Consider the following 15,189-nt stretch of genomic DNA (forward strand, 5'->3'; position numbering starts at 1 on the left):
CACTTTTATGGCAGAAAAAGACCATTCGGCCAAAAGAAAGAGGAGATGTGTGCCTGAATGCACAAGTATTTGGCTCACTCCGGCTGGCCAATCGTCCTCTCCCATTCCATTTTTTAGGACAGCTTGCAACCATGCAGATAGGGTCCAGTCTGGTAGAGATGGAGAACGCTGAAAGTTTCTGGCTTAGTGTAACTTATAGGTCAATGCTCTTTCACTGAAAACAAGGGCCTTGCAAAAAACACACCGGCCAAACTGGTTCCTTAACCCTGGACCAACACGCTTCCAGTATTCTTCCTAATTGACTGGGTTACAAATAAAGAAAGTTCACCTTTAGCCTCATGATGCCAGGTCTAGCAGAGAAAAAGCAAGGAAAAATTTAATGAGGTAGAGTCCACTCTGGATTAAAGGCAAGTGGGGGGGAACGAGCATGACGTGGCAATCACATATTGTTCTACTCAGCAGGCTGCGTGATGACACAAAAGATCTCTATAGTGTCCCCGGCCCCGTTTCCTCAACTCTAACACATCTCAGTCTGCATCTTAGAAGGCATTGCTTTTCTGCTGTTTCAAACATATTGCTCAGTCTCCTGAGAGACTCTCAAAAATTGCCAGTGCTGACTGTATTTCAAGTCATCACAGCGGGGTATTGGGATTAGTTTTCAATTAGCAATAATCACGCCTCAGGTGGACCTCATTGGCTATGATACTGCCACTGCGCAAAGCTAACCAAATCAGTGTCTGCCAATTTCTGCCCATCCTTGGAGGAGGTATTGACATTGAGGTGAGACACAAAAGTGTCATCCAGTGGGCTGCTGAGCATTCTGGGACTTGGCATGCTAATGTGACAGAGAAGACGCCTAAGCTGGCATTGTTTGCATTTGAAAGGACTAAGGAGAATGTCAAGTTTTGGGGCCTAGATGTCAAATGGCTTTCTCCCACAGCAGTTCTCAAAGGCCACTGAATGCATATGGTCCGACGGCTGCACTGTTGGGGAAAAAAAAGCCAAGGTGGAAAGCTTTGGGCCCGTCGTTGAAAGCTTTGTGGATAACAAGCCTGAACTGGAGTCCAGGAAAGCTGGCGTAGACCAGGCTTGTTGGGAATCAGTTGTTCAGGCAAACACCTGCAGCTACCTTTATTTCTGGGCTAGATTCACAGAGCCTTGAAAGGGGGAATTTTGCATCCCTTAGGACATTTCCTCTCTCTAGGCCAGTGAGCACTCCGGCAGATGGGCATAAAGATTACCTTATCCGCAGCTCAACAACAAGGACAAAGCTATCACCCGAACAGGGACTTGAACCCTGGACCCTCAGATTAAAAGTCTGATGCTCTACCGACTGAGCTATCCGGGCTCTGAAAGCTCCACCTCCAAAACAGTCCAATCTGCTTGAAACTTCACTTTTATGGCAGAAAAAGACCATGCGCCCAAAAGAAAGAGGAGATGTGTGCCTGAATGCACAAGTATTTGGCTCACTCCGGCTGGCCAATCGTCCTCTCCCATTCCATTTTTTAGGACAGCTTGCAACCATGCAGATAGGGTCCAGTCTGGTAGAGATGGAGAACGCTGAAAGTTTCTGGCTTAGTGTAACTTATAGGTCAATGCTCTTTCACTGGAAACAAGGGCCTTGCAAAAAACACACCGGCCAAACTGGTTCCTTAACCCTGGACCAACACGCTTCCAGTATTCTTCCTAATTGACTGGGTTACAAATAAAGAAAGTTCACCTTTAGCCTCATGATGCAGGGTCTAGCAGAGAAAAAGCAAGGAAAAATTTAATGAGGTAGAGTCCACTCTGGATTAAAGGCAAGTGGGGGGGAACGAGCATGACGTGGCAATCACATATTGTTCTACTCAGCAGGCTGCGTGATGACACAAAAGATCTCTATAGTGTCCCCGGCCCCATGACCCGCTTCCTCAACTCTAACACATCTCAGTCTGCATCTTAGAAGCCATTGCTTTTCTGCTGTTTCAAACATATTGCTCAGTCTCCTGAGAGACTCTCAAAAATTGCCAGTGCTGACTGTATTTCAAGTCATCACAGCGGGGTATTGGGATTAGTTTTCAATTAGCAATAATCACGCCTCAGGTGGACCTCATTGGCTATGATACTGCCACTGCGCAAAGCTAACCAAATCAGTGTCTGCCAATTTCTGCCCATCCTTGGAGGAGGTATTGACATTGAGGTGAGACACAAAAGTGTCATCCAGTGGGCCGCTGAGCATTCTGGGACTTGGCATGCTAATGTGACAGAGAAGACGCCTAAGCTGGCATTGTTTGCATTTGAAAGGACTAAGGAGAATGTCAAGTTTTGGGGCCTAGATGTCAAATGTCAAATGGCTTTCTCCCACAGCAGTTCTCAAAGGCCACTGAATGCATATGGTCCGACGGCTGCACTGTTGGGGAAAAAAAAGCCAAGGTGGAAAGCTTTGGGCCCGTCGTTGAAAGCTTTGTGGATAACAAGCCTGAACTGGAGTCCAGGAAAGCTGGCGTAGACCAGGCTTGTTGGGAATCAGTTGTTCAGGCAAACACCTGCAGCCACCTTTATTTCTGGGCTAGATTCACAGAGCCTTGAAAGGGGGAATTTTGCATCCCTTAGGACATTTCCTCTCTCTAGGCCAGTGAGCACTCCGGCAGATGGGCATAAAGATTACCTTATCAGCAGCTCAACAACAAGGACAAAGCTACCGCCCGAACAGGGACTTGAACCCTGGACCCTCAGATTAAAAGTCTGATGCTCTACCGACTGAGCTATCCGGGCTCTGAAACCTCCAAAACAGTCCAATCTGCTTGAAACTTCACTTTTATGGCAGAAAAAGACCATTCGGACAAAAGAAAGAGGAGATGTGTGCCTGAATGCACAAGTATTTGGCTCACTCCGGCTGGCCAATCGTCCTCTCCCATTCCATTTTTTAGGACAGCTTGCAACCATGCAGATAGGGTCCAGTCTGGTAGAGATGGAGAACGCTGAAAGTTTCTGGCTTAGTGTAACTTATAGGTCAATGCTCTTTCACTGAAAACAAGGGCCTTGCAAAAAACACACCGGCCAACCTGGTTCCTTAACCCTGGACCAACACGCTTCCAGTATTCTTCCTAATTGACTGGGTTACAAATAAAGAAAGTTCACCTTTAGCCTCATGATGCCAGGTCTAGCAGAGAAAAAGCAAGGAAAAATTTAATGAGGTAGAGTCCACTCTGGATAAAAGGCAAGTGGGGGGGAACGAGCATGACGTGGCAATCACATATTGTTCTACTCAGCAGGCTGCGTGATGACACAAAAGATCTCTATAGTGTCCCCGGCCCCATGACCCGCTTCCTCAACTCTAACACATCTCAGTCTGCATCTTAGAAGCCATTGCTTTTCTGCTGTTTCAAACATATTGCTCAGTCTCCTGAGAGACTCTCAAAAATTGCCAGTGCTGACTGTATTTCAAGTCATCACAGCGGGGTATTGGGATTAGTTTTCAATTAGCAATAATCACGCCTCAGGTGGACCTCATTGGCTATGATACTGCCACTGCGCAAAGCTAACCAAATCAGTGTCTGCCAATTTCTGCCCATCCTTGGAGGAGGTATTGACATTGAGGTGAGACACAAAAGTGTCATCCAGTGGGCCGCTGAGCATTCTGGGACTTGGCATGCTAATGTGACAGAGAAGACGCCTAAGCTGGCATTGTTTGCATTTGAAAGGACTAAGGAGAATGTCAAGTTTTGGGGCCTAGATGTCAAATGTCAAATGGCTTTCTCCCACAGCAGTTCTCAAAGGCCACTGAATGCATATGGTCCGACGGCTGCACTGTTGGGGAAAAAAAAGCCAAGGTGGAAAGCTTTGGGCCCGTCGTTGAAAGCTTTGTGGATAACAAGCCTGAACTGGAGTCCAGGAAAGCTGGCGTAGACCAGGCTTGTTGGGAATCAGTTGTTCAGGCAAACACCTGCAGCCACCTTTATTTCTGGGCTAGATTCACAGAGCCTTGAAAGGGGGAATTTTGCATCCCTTAGGACATTTCCTCTCTCTAGGCCAGTGAGCACTCCGGCAGATGGGCATAAAGATTACCTTATCCGCAGCTCAACAACAAGGACAAAGCTACCGCCCGAACAGGGACTTGAACCCTGGACCCTCAGATTAAAAGTCTGATGCTCTACCGACTGAGCTATCCGGGCTCTGAAACCTCCAAAACAGTCCAATCTGCTTGAAACTTCACTTTTATGGCAGAAAAAGACCATTCGGACAAAAGAAAGAGGAGATGTGTGCCTGAATGCACAAGTATTTGGCTCACTCCGGCTGGCCAATCGTCCTCTCCCATTCCATTTTTTAGGACAGCTTGCAACCATGCAGATAGGGTCCAGTCTGGTAGAGATGGAGAACGCTGAAAGTTTCTGGCTTAGTGTAACTTATAGGTCAATGCTCTTTCACTGAAAACAAGGGCCTTGCAAAAAAACACACCGGCCAAACTGGTTCCTTAACCCTGGACCAACACGCTTCCAGTATTCTTCCTAATTGACTGGGTTACAAATAAAGAAAGTTCACCTTTAGCCTCATGATGCCAGGTCTAGCAGAGAAAAAGCAAGGAAAAATTGAATGAGGTAGAGTCCACTCTGGATTAAAGGCAAGTGGGGGGGAACGAGCATGACGTGGCAATCACATATTGTTCTACTCAGCAGGCTGCGTGATGACACAAAAGATCTCTATAGTGTCCCCGGCCCCGTTTCCTCAACTCTAACACATCTCAGTCTGCATCTTAGAAGCCATTGCTTTTCTGCTGTTTCAAACATATTGCTCAGTCTCCTGAGAGACTCTCAAAAATTGCCAGTGCTGACTGTATTTCAAGTCATCACAGCGGGGTATTGGGATTAGTTTTCAATTAGCAATAATCACGCCTCAGGTGGACCTCATTGGCTATGATACTGCCACTGCGCAAAGCTAACCAAATCAGTGTCTGCCAATTTCTGCCCATCCTTGGAGGAGGTATTGACATTGAGGTGAGACACAAAAGTGTCATCCAGTGGGCCGCTGAGCATTCTGGGACTTGGCATGCTAATGTGACAGAGAAGACGCCTAAGCTGGCATTGTTTGCATTTGAAAGGACTAAGGAGAATGTCAAGTTTTGGGGCCTAGATGTCAAATGTCAAATGGCTTTCTCCCACAGCAGTTCTCAAAGGCCACTGAATGCATATGGTCCGACGGCTGCACTGTTGGGGAAAAAAAAGCCAAGGTGGAAAGCTTTGGGCCCGTCGTTGAAAGCTTTGTGGATAACAAGCCTGAACTGGAGTCCAGGAAAGCTGGCGTAGACCAGGCTTGTTGGGAATCAGTTGTTCAGGCAAACACCTGCAGCCACCTTTATTTCTGGGCTAGATTCACAGAGCCTTGAAAGGGGGAATTTTGCATCCCTTAGGACATTTCCTCTCTCTAGGCCAGTGAGCACTCCGGCAGATGGGCATAAAGATTACCTTATCCGCAGCTCAACAACAAGGACAAAGCTACCGCCCGAACAGGGACTTGAACCCTGGACCCTCAGATTAAAAGTCTGATGCTCTACCGACTGAGCTATCCGGGCTCTGAAACCTCCAAAACAGTCCAATCTGCTTGAAACTTCACTTTTATGGCAGAAAAAGACCATTCGGCCAAAAGAAAGAGGAGATGTGTGCCTGAATGCACAAGTATTTGGCTCACTCCGGCTGGCCAATCGTCCTCTCCCATTCCATTTTTTAGGACAGCTTGCAACCATGCAGATAGGGTCCAGTCTGGTAGAGATGGAGAACGCTGAAAGTTTCTGGCTTAGTGTAACTTATAGGTCAATGCTCTTTCACTGAAAACAAGGGCCTTGCAAAAAACACACCGGCCAAACTGGTTCCTTAACCCTGGACCAACACGCTTCCAGTATTCTTCCTAATTGACTGGGTTACAAATAAAGAAAGTTCACCTTTAGCCTCATGATGCCAGGTCTAGCAGAGAAAAAGCAAGGAAAAATTTAATGAGGTAGAGTCCACTCTGGATTAAAGGCAAGTGGGGGGGAACGAGCATGACGTGGCAATCACATATTGTTCTACTCAGCAGGCTGCGTGATGACACAAAAGATCTCTATAGTGTCCCCGGCCCCGTTTCCTCAACTCTAACACATCTCAGTCTGCATCTTAGAAGCCATTGCTTTTCTGCTGTTTCAAACATATTGCTCAGTCTCCTGAGAGACTCTCAAAAATTGCCAGTGCTGACTGTATTTCAAGTCATCACAGCGGGGTATTGGGATTAGTTTTCAATTAGCAATAATCACGCCTCAGGTGGACCTCATTGGCTATGATACTGCCACTGCGCAAAGCTAACCAAATCAGTGTCTGCCAATTTCTGCCCATCCTTGGAGGAGGTATTGACATTGAGGTGAGACACAAAAGTGTCATCCAGTGGGCCGCTGAGCATTCTGGGACTTGGCATGCTAATGTGACAGAGAAGACGCCTAAGCTGGCATTGTTTGCATTTGAAAGGACTAAGGAGAATGTCAAGTTTTGGGCCTAGATGTCAAATGGCTTTCTCCCACAGCAGTTCTCAAAGGCCACTGAATGCATATGGTCCGACGGCTGCACTGTTGGGGAAAAAAAAGCCAAGGTGGAAAGCTTTGGGCCCGTCGTTGAAAGCTTTGTGGATAACAAGCCTGAACTGGAGTCCAGGAAAGCTGGCGTAGACCAGGCTTGTTGGGAATCAGTTGTTCAGGCAAACACCTGCAGCCACCTTTATTTCTGGGCTAGATTCACAGAGCCTTGAAAGGGGGAATTTTGCATCCCTTAGGACATTTCCTCTCTCTAGGCCAGTGAGCACTCCGGCAGATGGGCATAAAGATTACCTTATCCGCAGCTCAACAACAAGGACAAAGCTACCGCCCGAACAGGGACTTGAACCCTGGACCCTCAGATTAAAAGTCTGATGCTCTACCGACTGAGCTATCCAGGCTCTGAAACCTCCAAAACAGTCCAATCTGCTTGAAACTTCACTTTTATGGCAGAAAAAGACCATTCGGCCAAAAGAAAGAGGAGATGTGTGCCTGAATGCACAAGTATTTGGCTCACTCCGGCTGGCCAATCGTCCTCTCCCATTCCATTTTTTAGGACAGCTTGCAACCATGCAGATAGGGTCCAGTCTGGTAGAGATGGAGAACGCTGAAAGTTTCTGGCTTAGTGTAACTTATAGGTCAATGCTCTTTCACTGAAAACAAGGGCCTTGCAAAAAACACACCGGCCAAACTGGTTCCTTAACCCTGGACCAACACGCTTCCAGTATTCTTCCTAATTGACTGGGTTACAAATAAAGAAAGTTCACCTTTAGCCTCATGATGCCAGGTCTAGCAGAGAAAAAGCAAGGAAAAATTGAATGAGGTAGAGTCCACTCTGGATTAAAGGCAAGTGGGGGGGAACGAGCATGACGTGGCAATCACATATTGTTCTACTCAGCAGGCTGCGTGATGACACAAAAGATCTCTATAGTGTCCCCGGCCCCGTTTCCTCAACTCTAACACATCTCAGTCTGCATCTTAGAAGCCATTGCTTTTCTGCTGTTTCAAACATATTGCTCAGTCTCCTGAGAGACTCTCAAAAATTGCCAGTGCTGACTGTATTTCAAGTCATCACAGCGGGGTATTGGGATTAGTTTTCAATTAGCAATAATCACGCCTCAGGTGGACCTCATTGGCTATGATACTGCCACTGCACAAAGCTAACCAAATCAGTGTCTGCCAATTTCTGCCCATCCTTGGAGGAGGTATTGACATTGAGGTGAGACACAAAAGTGTCATCCAGTGGGCCGCTGAGCATTCTGGGACTTGGCATGCTAATGTGACAGAGAAGACGCCTAAGCTGGCATTGTTTGCATTTGAAAGGACTAAGGAGAATGTCAAGTTTTGGGGCCTAGATGTCAAATGGCTTTCTCCCACAGCAGTTCTCAAAGGCCACTGAATGCATATGGTCCGACGGCTGCACTGTTGGGGAAAAAAAAGCCAAGGTGGAAAGCTTTGGGCCCGTCGTTGAAAGCTTTGTGGATAACAAGCCTGAACTGGAGTCCAGGAAAGCTGGCATAGACCAGGCTTGTTGGGAATCAGTTGTTCAGGCAAACACCTGCAGCCACCTTTATTTCTGGGCTAGATTCACAGAGCCTTGAAAGGGGGAATTTTGCATCCCTTAGGACATTTCCTCTCTCTAGGCCAGTGAGCACTCCGGCAGATGGGCATAAAGATTACCTTATCCGCAGCTCAACAACAAGGACAAAGCTACCGCCCGAACAGGGACTTGAACCCTGGACCCTCAGATTAAAAGTCTGATGCTCTACCGACTGAGCTATCCGGGCTCTGAAACCTCCAAAACAGTCCAATCTGCTTGAAACTTCACTTTTATGGCAGAAAAAGACCATTCGGCCAAAAGAAAGAGGAGATGTGTGCCTGAATGCACAAGTATTTGGCTCACTCCGGCTGGCCAATCGTCCTCTCCCATTCCATTTTTTAGGACAGCTTGCAACCATGCAGATAGGGTCCAGTCTGGTAGAGATGGAGAACGCTGAAAGTTTCTGGCTTAGTGTAACTTATAGGTCAATGCTCTTTCACTGAAAACAAGGGCCTTGCAAAAAACACACCGGCCAAACTGGTTCCTTAACCCTGGACCAACACGCTTCCAGTATTCTTCCTAATTGACTGGGTTACAAATAAAGAAAGTTCACCTTTAGCCTCATGATGCCAGGTCTAGCAGAGAAAAAGCAAGGAAAAATTTAATGAGGTAGAGTCCACTCTGGATTAAAGGCAAGTGGGGGGGAACGAGCATGACGTGGCAATCACATATTGTTCTACTCAGCAGGCTGCGTGATGACACAAAAGATCTCTATAGTGTCCCCGGCCCCGTTTCCTCAACTCTAACACATCTCAGTCTGCATCTTAGAAGGCATTGCTTTTCTGCTGTTTCAAACATATTGCTCAGTCTCCTGAGAGACTCTCAAAAATTGCCAGTGCTGACTGTATTTCAAGTCATCACAGCGGGGTATTGGGATTAGTTTTCAATTAGCAATAATCACGCCTCAGGTGGACCTCATTGGCTATGATACTGCCACTGCGCAAAGCTAACCAAATCAGTGTCTGCCAATTTCTGCCCATCCTTGGAGGAGGTATTGACATTGAGGTGAGACACAAAAGTGTCATCCAGTGGGCTGCTGAGCATTCTGGGACTTGGCATGCTAATGTGACAGAGAAGACGCCTAAGCTGGCATTGTTTGCATTTGAAAGGACTAAGGAGAATGTCAAGTTTTGGGGCCTAGATGTCAAATGGCTTTCTCCCACAGCAGTTCTCAAAGGCCACTGAATGCATATGGTCCGACGGCTGCACTGTTGGGGAAAAAAAAGCCAAGGTGGAAAGCTTTGGGCCCGTCGTTGAAAGCTTTGTGGATAACAAGCCTGAACTGGAGTCCAGGAAAGCTGGCGTAGACCAGGCTTGTTGGGAATCAGTTGTTCAGGCAAACACCTGCAGCTACCTTTATTTCTGGGCTAGATTCACAGAGCCTTGAAAGGGGGAATTTTGCATCCCTTAGGACATTTCCTCTCTCTAGGCCAGTGAGCACTCCGGCAGATGGGCATAAAGATTACCTTATCCGCAGCTCAACAACAAGGACAAAGCTATCACCCGAACAGGGACTTGAACCCTGGACCCTCAGATTAAAAGTCTGATGCTCTACCGACTGAGCTATCCGGGCTCTGAAAGCTCCACCTCCAAAACAGTCCAATCTGCTTGAAACTTCACTTTTATGGCAGAAAAAGACCATGCGCCCAAAAGAAAGAGGAGATGTGTGCCTGAATGCACAAGTATTTGGCTCACTCCGGCTGGCCAATCGTCCTCTCCCATTCCATTTTTTAGGACAGCTTGCAACCATGCAGATAGGGTCCAGTCTGGTAGAGATGGAGAACGCTGAAAGTTTCTGGCTTAGTGTAACTTATAGGTCAATGCTCTTTCACTGGAAACAAGGGCCTTGCAAAAAACACACCGGCCAAACTGGTTCCTTAACCCTGGACCAACACGCTTCCAGTATTCTTCCTAATTGACTGGGTTACAAATAAAGAAAGTTCACCTTTAGCCTCATGATGCAGGGTCTAGCAGAGAAAAAGCAAGGAAAAATTTAATGAGGTAGAGTCCACTCTGGATTAAAGGCAAGTGGGGGGGAACGAGCATGACGTGGCAATCACATATTGTTCTACTCAGCAGGCTGCGTGATGACACAAAAGATCTCTATAGTGTCCCCGGCCCCATGACCCGCTTCCTCAACTCTAACACATCTCAGTCTGCATCTTAGAAGCCATTGCTTTTCTGCTGTTTCAAACATATTGCTCAGTCTCCTGAGAGACTCTCAAAAATTGCCAGTGCTGACTGTATTTCAAGTCATCACAGCGGGGTATTGGGATTAGTTTTCAATTAGCAATAATCACGCCTCAGGTGGACCTCATTGGCTATGATACTGCCACTGCGCAAAGCTAACCAAATCAGTGTCTGCCAATTTCTGCCCATCCTTGGAGGAGGTATTGACATTGAGGTGAGACACAAAAGTGTCATCCAGTGGGCCGCTGAGCATTCTGGGACTTGGCATGCTAATGTGACAGAGAAGACGCCTAAGCTGGCATTGTTTGCATTTGAAAGGACTAAGGAGAATGTCAAGTTTTGGGGCCTAGATGTCAAATGTCAAATGGCTTTCTCCCACAGCAGTTCTCAAAGGCCACTGAATGCATATGGTCCGACGGCTGCACTGTTGGGGAAAAAAAAGCCAAGGTGGAAAGCTTTGGGCCCGTCGTTGAAAGCTTTGTGGATAACAAGCCTGAACTGGAGTCCAGGAAAGCTGGCGTAGACCAGGCTTGTTGGGAATCAGTTGTTCAGGCAAACACCTGCAGCCACCTTTATTTCTGGGCTAGATTCACAGAGCCTTGAAAGGGGGAATTTTGCATCCCTTAGGACATTTCCTCTCTCTAGGCCAGTGAGCACTCCGGCAGATGGGCATAAAGATTACCTTATCAGCAGCTCAACAACAAGGACAAAGCTACCGCCCGAACAGGGACTTGAACCCTGGACCCTCAGATTAAAAGTCTGATGCTCTACCGACTGAGCTATCCGGGCTCTGAAACCTCTAAAACAGTCCAATCTGCTTGAAACTTCACTTTTATGGCAGAAAAAGACCATTCGGACAAAAGAAAGAGGAGATGTGTGCCTGAATGCACAAGTATTTGGCTCACTCCGGCTGGCCAATCGTCCTCTCCCATTCCATTTTTTAGGACAGCTTGCAACCATGCAGATAGGGTCCAGTCTGGTAGAGATGGAGAACGCTGAAAGTTTCTGGCTTAGTGTAACTTATAGGTCAATGCTCTTTCACTGAAAACAAGGGCCTTGCAAAAAACACACCGGCCAACCTGGTTCCTTAACCCTGGACCAACACGCTTCCAGTATTCTTCCTAATTGACTGGGTTACAAATAAAGAAAGTTCACCTTTAGCCTCATGATGCCAGGTCTAGCAGAGAAAAAGCAAGGAAAAATTTAATGAGGTAGAGTCCACTCTGGATAAAAGGCAAGTGGGGGGGAACGAGCATGACGTGGCAATCACATATTGTTCTACTCAGCAGGCTGCGTGATGACACAAAAGATCTCTATAGTGTCCCCGGCCCCATGACCCGCTTCCTCAACTCTAACACATCTCAGTCTGCATCTTAGAAGCCATTGCTTTTCTGCTGTTTCAAACATATTGCTCAGTCTCCTGAGAGACTCTCAAAAATTGCCAGTGCTGACTGTATTTCAAGTCATCACAGCGGGGTATTGGGATTAGTTTTCAATTAGCAATAATCACGCCTCAGGTGGACCTCATTGGCTATGATACTGCCACTGCGCAAAGCTAACCAAATCAGTGTCTGCCAATTTCTGCCCATCCTTGGAGGAGGTATTGACATTGAGGTGAGACACAAAAGTGTCATCCAGTGGGCCGCTGAGCATTCTGGGACTTGGCATGCTAATGTGACAGAGAAGACGCCTAAGCTGGCATTGTTTGCATTTGAAAGGACTAAGGAGAATGTCAAGTTTTGGGGCCTAGATGTCAAATGTCAAATGGCTTTCTCCCACAGCAGTTCTCAAAGGCCACTGAATGCATATGGTCCGACGGCTGCACTGTTGGGGAAAAAAAAGCCAAGGTGGAAAGCTTTGGGCCCGTCGTTGAAAGCTTTGTGGATAACAAGCCTGAACTGGAGTCCAGGAAAGCTGGCGTAGACCAGGCTTGTTGGGAATCAGTTGTTCAGGCAAACACCTGCAGCCACCTTTATTTCTGGGCTAGATTCACAGAGCCTTGAAAGGGGGAATTTTGCATCCCTTAGGACATTTCCTCTCTCTAGGCCAGTGAGCACTCCGGCAGATGGGCATAAAGATTACCTTATCCGCAGCTCAACAACAAGGACAAAGCTACCGCCCGAACAGGGACTTGAACCCTGGACCCTCAGATTAAAAGTCTGATGCTCTACCGACTGAGCTATCCGGGCTCTGAAACCTCCAAAACAGTCCAATCTGCTTGAAACTTCACTTTTATGGCAGAAAAAGACCATTCGGACAAAAGAAAGAGGAGATGTGTGCCTGAATGCACAAGTATTTGGCTCACTCCGGCTGGCCAATCGTCCTCTCCCATTCCATTTTTTAGGACAGCTTGCAACCATGCAGATAGGGTCCAGTCTGGTAGAGATGGAGAACGCTGAAAGTTTCTGGCTTAGTGTAACTTATAGGTCAATGCTCTTTCACTGAAAACAAGGGCCTTGCAAAAAAACACACCGGCCAAACTGGTTCCTTAACCCTGGACCAACACGCTTCCAGTATTCTTCCTAATTGACTGGGTTACAAATAAAGAAAGTTCACCTTTAGCCTCATGATGCCAGGTCTAGCAGAGAAAAAGCAAGGAAAAATTGAATGAGGTAGAGTCCACTCTGGATTAAAGGCAAGTGGGGGGGAACGAGCATGACGTGGCAATCACATATTGTTCTACTCAGCAGGCTGCGTGATGACACAAAAGATCTCTATAGTGTCCCCGGCCCCGTTTCCTCAACTCTAACACATCTCAGTCTGCATCTTAGAAGCCATTGCTTTTCTGCTGTTTCAAACATATTGCTCAGTCTCCTGAGAGACTCTCAAAAATTGCCAGTGCTGACTGTATTTCAAGTCATCACAGCGGGGTATTGGGATTAGTTTTCAATTAGCAATAATCACGCCTCAGGTGGACCTCATTGGCTATGATACTGCCACTGCGCAAAGCTAACCAAATCAGTGTCTGCCAATTTCTGCCCATCCTTGGAGGAGGTATTGACATTGAGGTGAGACACAAAAGTGTCATCCAGTGGGCCGCTGAGCATTCTGGGACTTGGCATGCTAATGTGACAGAGAAGACGCCTAAGCTGGCATTGTTTGCATTTGAAAGGACTAAGGAGAATGTCAAGTTTTGGGGCCTAGATGTCAAATGTCAAATGGCTTTCTCCCACAGCAGTTCTCAAAGGCCACTGAATGCATATGGTCCGACGGCTGCACTGTTGGGGAAAAAAAAGCCAAGGTGGAAAGCTTTGGGCCCGTCGTTGAAAGCTTTGTGGATAACAAGCCTGAACTGGAGTCCAGGAAAGCTGGCGTAGACCAGGCTTGTTGGGAATCAGTTGTTCAGGCAAACACCTGCAGCCACCTTTATTTCTGGGCTAGATTCACAGAGCCTTGAAAGGGGGAATTTTGCATCCCTTAGGACATTTCCTCTCTCTAGGCCAGTGAGCACTCCGGCAGATGGGCATAAAGATTACCTTATCCGCAGCTCAACAACAAGGACAAAGCTACCGCCCGAACAGGGACTTGAACCCTGGACCCTCAGATTAAAAGTCTGATGCTCTACCGACTGAGCTATCCGGGCTCTGAAACCTCCAAAACAGTCCAATCTGCTTGAAACTTCACTTTTATGGCAGAAAAAGACCATTCGGCCAAAAGAAAGAGGAGATGTGTGCCTGAATGCACAAGTATTTGGCTCACTCCGGCTGGCCAATCGTCCTCTCCCATTCCATTTTTTAGGACAGCTTGCAACCATGCAGATAGGGTCCAGTCTGGTAGAGATGGAGAACGCTGAAAGTTTCTGGCTTAGTGTAACTTATAGGTCAATGCTCTTTCACTGAAAACAAGGGCCTTGCAAAAAACACACCGGCCAAACTGGTTCCTTAACCCTGGACCAACACGCTTCCAGTATTCTTCCTAATTGACTGGGTTACAAATAAAGAAAGTTCACCTTTAGCCTCATGATGCCAGGTCTAGCAGAGAAAAAGCAAGGAAAAATTTAATGAGGTAGAGTCCACTCTGGATTAAAGGCAAGTGGGGGGGAACGAGCATGACGTGGCAATCACATATTGTTCTACTCAGCAGGCTGCGTGATGACACAAAAGATCTCTATAGTGTCCCCGGCCCCGTTTCCTCAACTCTAACACATCTCAGTCTGCATCTTAGAAGCCATTGCTTTTCTGCTGTTTCAAACATATTGCTCAGTCTCCTGAGAGACTCTCAAAAATTGCCAGTGCTGACTGTATTTCAAGTCATCACAGCGGGGTATTGGGATTAGTTTTCAATTAGCAATAATCACGCCTCAGGTGGACCTCATTGGCTATGATACTGCCACTGCGCAAAGCTAACCAAATCAGTGTCTGCCAATTTCTGCCCATCCTTGGAGGAGGTATTGACATTGAGGTGAGACACAAAAGTGTCATCCAGTGGGCCGCTGAGCATTCTGGGACTTGGCATGCTAATGTGACAGAGAAGACGCCTAAGCTGGCATTGTTTGCATTTGAAAGGACTAAGGAGAATGTCAAGTTTTGGGCCTAGATGTCAAATGGCTTTCTCCCACAGCAGTTCTCAAAGGCCACTGAATGCATATGGTCCGACGGCTGCACTGTTGGGGAAAAAAAAGCCAAGGTGGAAAGCTTTGGGCCCGTCGTTGAAAGCTTTGTGGATAACAAGCCTGAACTGGAGTCCAGGAAAGCTGGCGTAGACCAGGCTTGTTGGGAATCAGTTGTTCAGGCAAACACCTGCAGCCACCTTTATTTCTGGGCTAGATTCACAGAGCCTTGAAAGGGGGAATTTTGCATCCCTTAGGACATTTCCTCTCTCTAGGCCAGTGAGCACTCCGGCAGATGGGCATAAAGATTACCTTATC

At 47.1% G+C, this 15,189-nt stretch overlaps 21 non-coding genes across 21 annotated transcripts; all 21 read right to left on the reverse strand.

Moving 5' to 3' along the window:
• Positions 1-582: 582 nt before the first annotated feature.
• On the reverse strand, positions 583-723 carry LOC149447160 (U4 spliceosomal RNA). The gene has a single exon (XR_016306028.1). It is a non-coding gene; the product is annotated as a U4 spliceosomal RNA (small nuclear RNA).
• Positions 724-1,275: 552 nt separating this feature from the next.
• Positions 1,276-1,348, reverse strand: TRNAK-UUU (transfer RNA lysine (anticodon UUU)). The gene has a single exon. It is a non-coding gene; the product is annotated as a tRNA-Lys (tRNA).
• Positions 1,349-1,981: 633 nt separating this feature from the next.
• On the reverse strand, positions 1,982-2,122 carry LOC149447162 (U4 spliceosomal RNA). The gene has a single exon (XR_016306029.1). It is a non-coding gene; the product is annotated as a U4 spliceosomal RNA (small nuclear RNA).
• A 559-nt stretch (positions 2,123-2,681) lies between these two features.
• On the reverse strand, positions 2,682-2,754 carry TRNAK-UUU (transfer RNA lysine (anticodon UUU)). The gene has a single exon. It is a non-coding gene; the product is annotated as a tRNA-Lys (tRNA).
• A 627-nt stretch (positions 2,755-3,381) lies between these two features.
• On the reverse strand, positions 3,382-3,522 carry LOC149447164 (U4 spliceosomal RNA). The gene has a single exon (XR_016306031.1). It is a non-coding gene; the product is annotated as a U4 spliceosomal RNA (small nuclear RNA).
• Positions 3,523-4,081: 559 nt separating this feature from the next.
• On the reverse strand, positions 4,082-4,154 carry TRNAK-UUU (transfer RNA lysine (anticodon UUU)). The gene has a single exon. It is a non-coding gene; the product is annotated as a tRNA-Lys (tRNA).
• Positions 4,155-4,775: 621 nt separating this feature from the next.
• Positions 4,776-4,916, reverse strand: LOC149447166 (U4 spliceosomal RNA). The gene has a single exon (XR_016306032.1). It is a non-coding gene; the product is annotated as a U4 spliceosomal RNA (small nuclear RNA).
• A 559-nt stretch (positions 4,917-5,475) lies between these two features.
• Positions 5,476-5,548, reverse strand: TRNAK-UUU (transfer RNA lysine (anticodon UUU)). The gene has a single exon. It is a non-coding gene; the product is annotated as a tRNA-Lys (tRNA).
• Positions 5,549-6,168: 620 nt separating this feature from the next.
• Positions 6,169-6,309, reverse strand: LOC149447168 (U4 spliceosomal RNA). Its single transcript, XR_016306033.1, has one exon. It is a non-coding gene; the product is annotated as a U4 spliceosomal RNA (small nuclear RNA).
• A 551-nt stretch (positions 6,310-6,860) lies between these two features.
• On the reverse strand, positions 6,861-6,933 carry TRNAK-UUU (transfer RNA lysine (anticodon UUU)). The gene has a single exon. It is a non-coding gene; the product is annotated as a tRNA-Lys (tRNA).
• A 620-nt stretch (positions 6,934-7,553) lies between these two features.
• LOC149447170 (U4 spliceosomal RNA) lies at positions 7,554-7,694 on the reverse strand. The gene has a single exon (XR_016306161.1). It is a non-coding gene; the product is annotated as a U4 spliceosomal RNA (small nuclear RNA).
• Positions 7,695-8,246: 552 nt separating this feature from the next.
• Positions 8,247-8,319, reverse strand: TRNAK-UUU (transfer RNA lysine (anticodon UUU)). Its single transcript has one exon. It is a non-coding gene; the product is annotated as a tRNA-Lys (tRNA).
• Positions 8,320-8,939: 620 nt separating this feature from the next.
• On the reverse strand, positions 8,940-9,080 carry LOC149447172 (U4 spliceosomal RNA). The gene has a single exon (XR_016306034.1). It is a non-coding gene; the product is annotated as a U4 spliceosomal RNA (small nuclear RNA).
• Positions 9,081-9,632: 552 nt separating this feature from the next.
• Positions 9,633-9,705, reverse strand: TRNAK-UUU (transfer RNA lysine (anticodon UUU)). The gene has a single exon. It is a non-coding gene; the product is annotated as a tRNA-Lys (tRNA).
• A 633-nt stretch (positions 9,706-10,338) lies between these two features.
• Positions 10,339-10,479, reverse strand: LOC149447174 (U4 spliceosomal RNA). Its single transcript, XR_016306035.1, has one exon. It is a non-coding gene; the product is annotated as a U4 spliceosomal RNA (small nuclear RNA).
• A 559-nt stretch (positions 10,480-11,038) lies between these two features.
• On the reverse strand, positions 11,039-11,111 carry TRNAK-UUU (transfer RNA lysine (anticodon UUU)). The gene has a single exon. It is a non-coding gene; the product is annotated as a tRNA-Lys (tRNA).
• A 627-nt stretch (positions 11,112-11,738) lies between these two features.
• Positions 11,739-11,879, reverse strand: LOC149447176 (U4 spliceosomal RNA). The gene has a single exon (XR_016306036.1). It is a non-coding gene; the product is annotated as a U4 spliceosomal RNA (small nuclear RNA).
• A 559-nt stretch (positions 11,880-12,438) lies between these two features.
• On the reverse strand, positions 12,439-12,511 carry TRNAK-UUU (transfer RNA lysine (anticodon UUU)). The gene has a single exon. It is a non-coding gene; the product is annotated as a tRNA-Lys (tRNA).
• Positions 12,512-13,132: 621 nt separating this feature from the next.
• On the reverse strand, positions 13,133-13,273 carry LOC149447178 (U4 spliceosomal RNA). The gene has a single exon (XR_016306037.1). It is a non-coding gene; the product is annotated as a U4 spliceosomal RNA (small nuclear RNA).
• Positions 13,274-13,832: 559 nt separating this feature from the next.
• On the reverse strand, positions 13,833-13,905 carry TRNAK-UUU (transfer RNA lysine (anticodon UUU)). Its single transcript has one exon. It is a non-coding gene; the product is annotated as a tRNA-Lys (tRNA).
• Positions 13,906-14,525: 620 nt separating this feature from the next.
• Positions 14,526-14,666, reverse strand: LOC149447180 (U4 spliceosomal RNA). Its single transcript, XR_016306038.1, has one exon. It is a non-coding gene; the product is annotated as a U4 spliceosomal RNA (small nuclear RNA).
• Between the last annotated feature and the right edge of the window lie 523 nt (positions 14,667-15,189).

This window comes from Staurois parvus, unplaced genomic scaffold, assembly GCF_062004578.1.
Source record: "Staurois parvus isolate SC_StPar_1 unplaced genomic scaffold, SC_StPar_1.0 ptg000689l, whole genome shotgun sequence".
In the NCBI taxonomy this organism is placed as follows: domain Eukaryota; kingdom Metazoa; phylum Chordata; class Amphibia; order Anura; family Ranidae; genus Staurois; species Staurois parvus.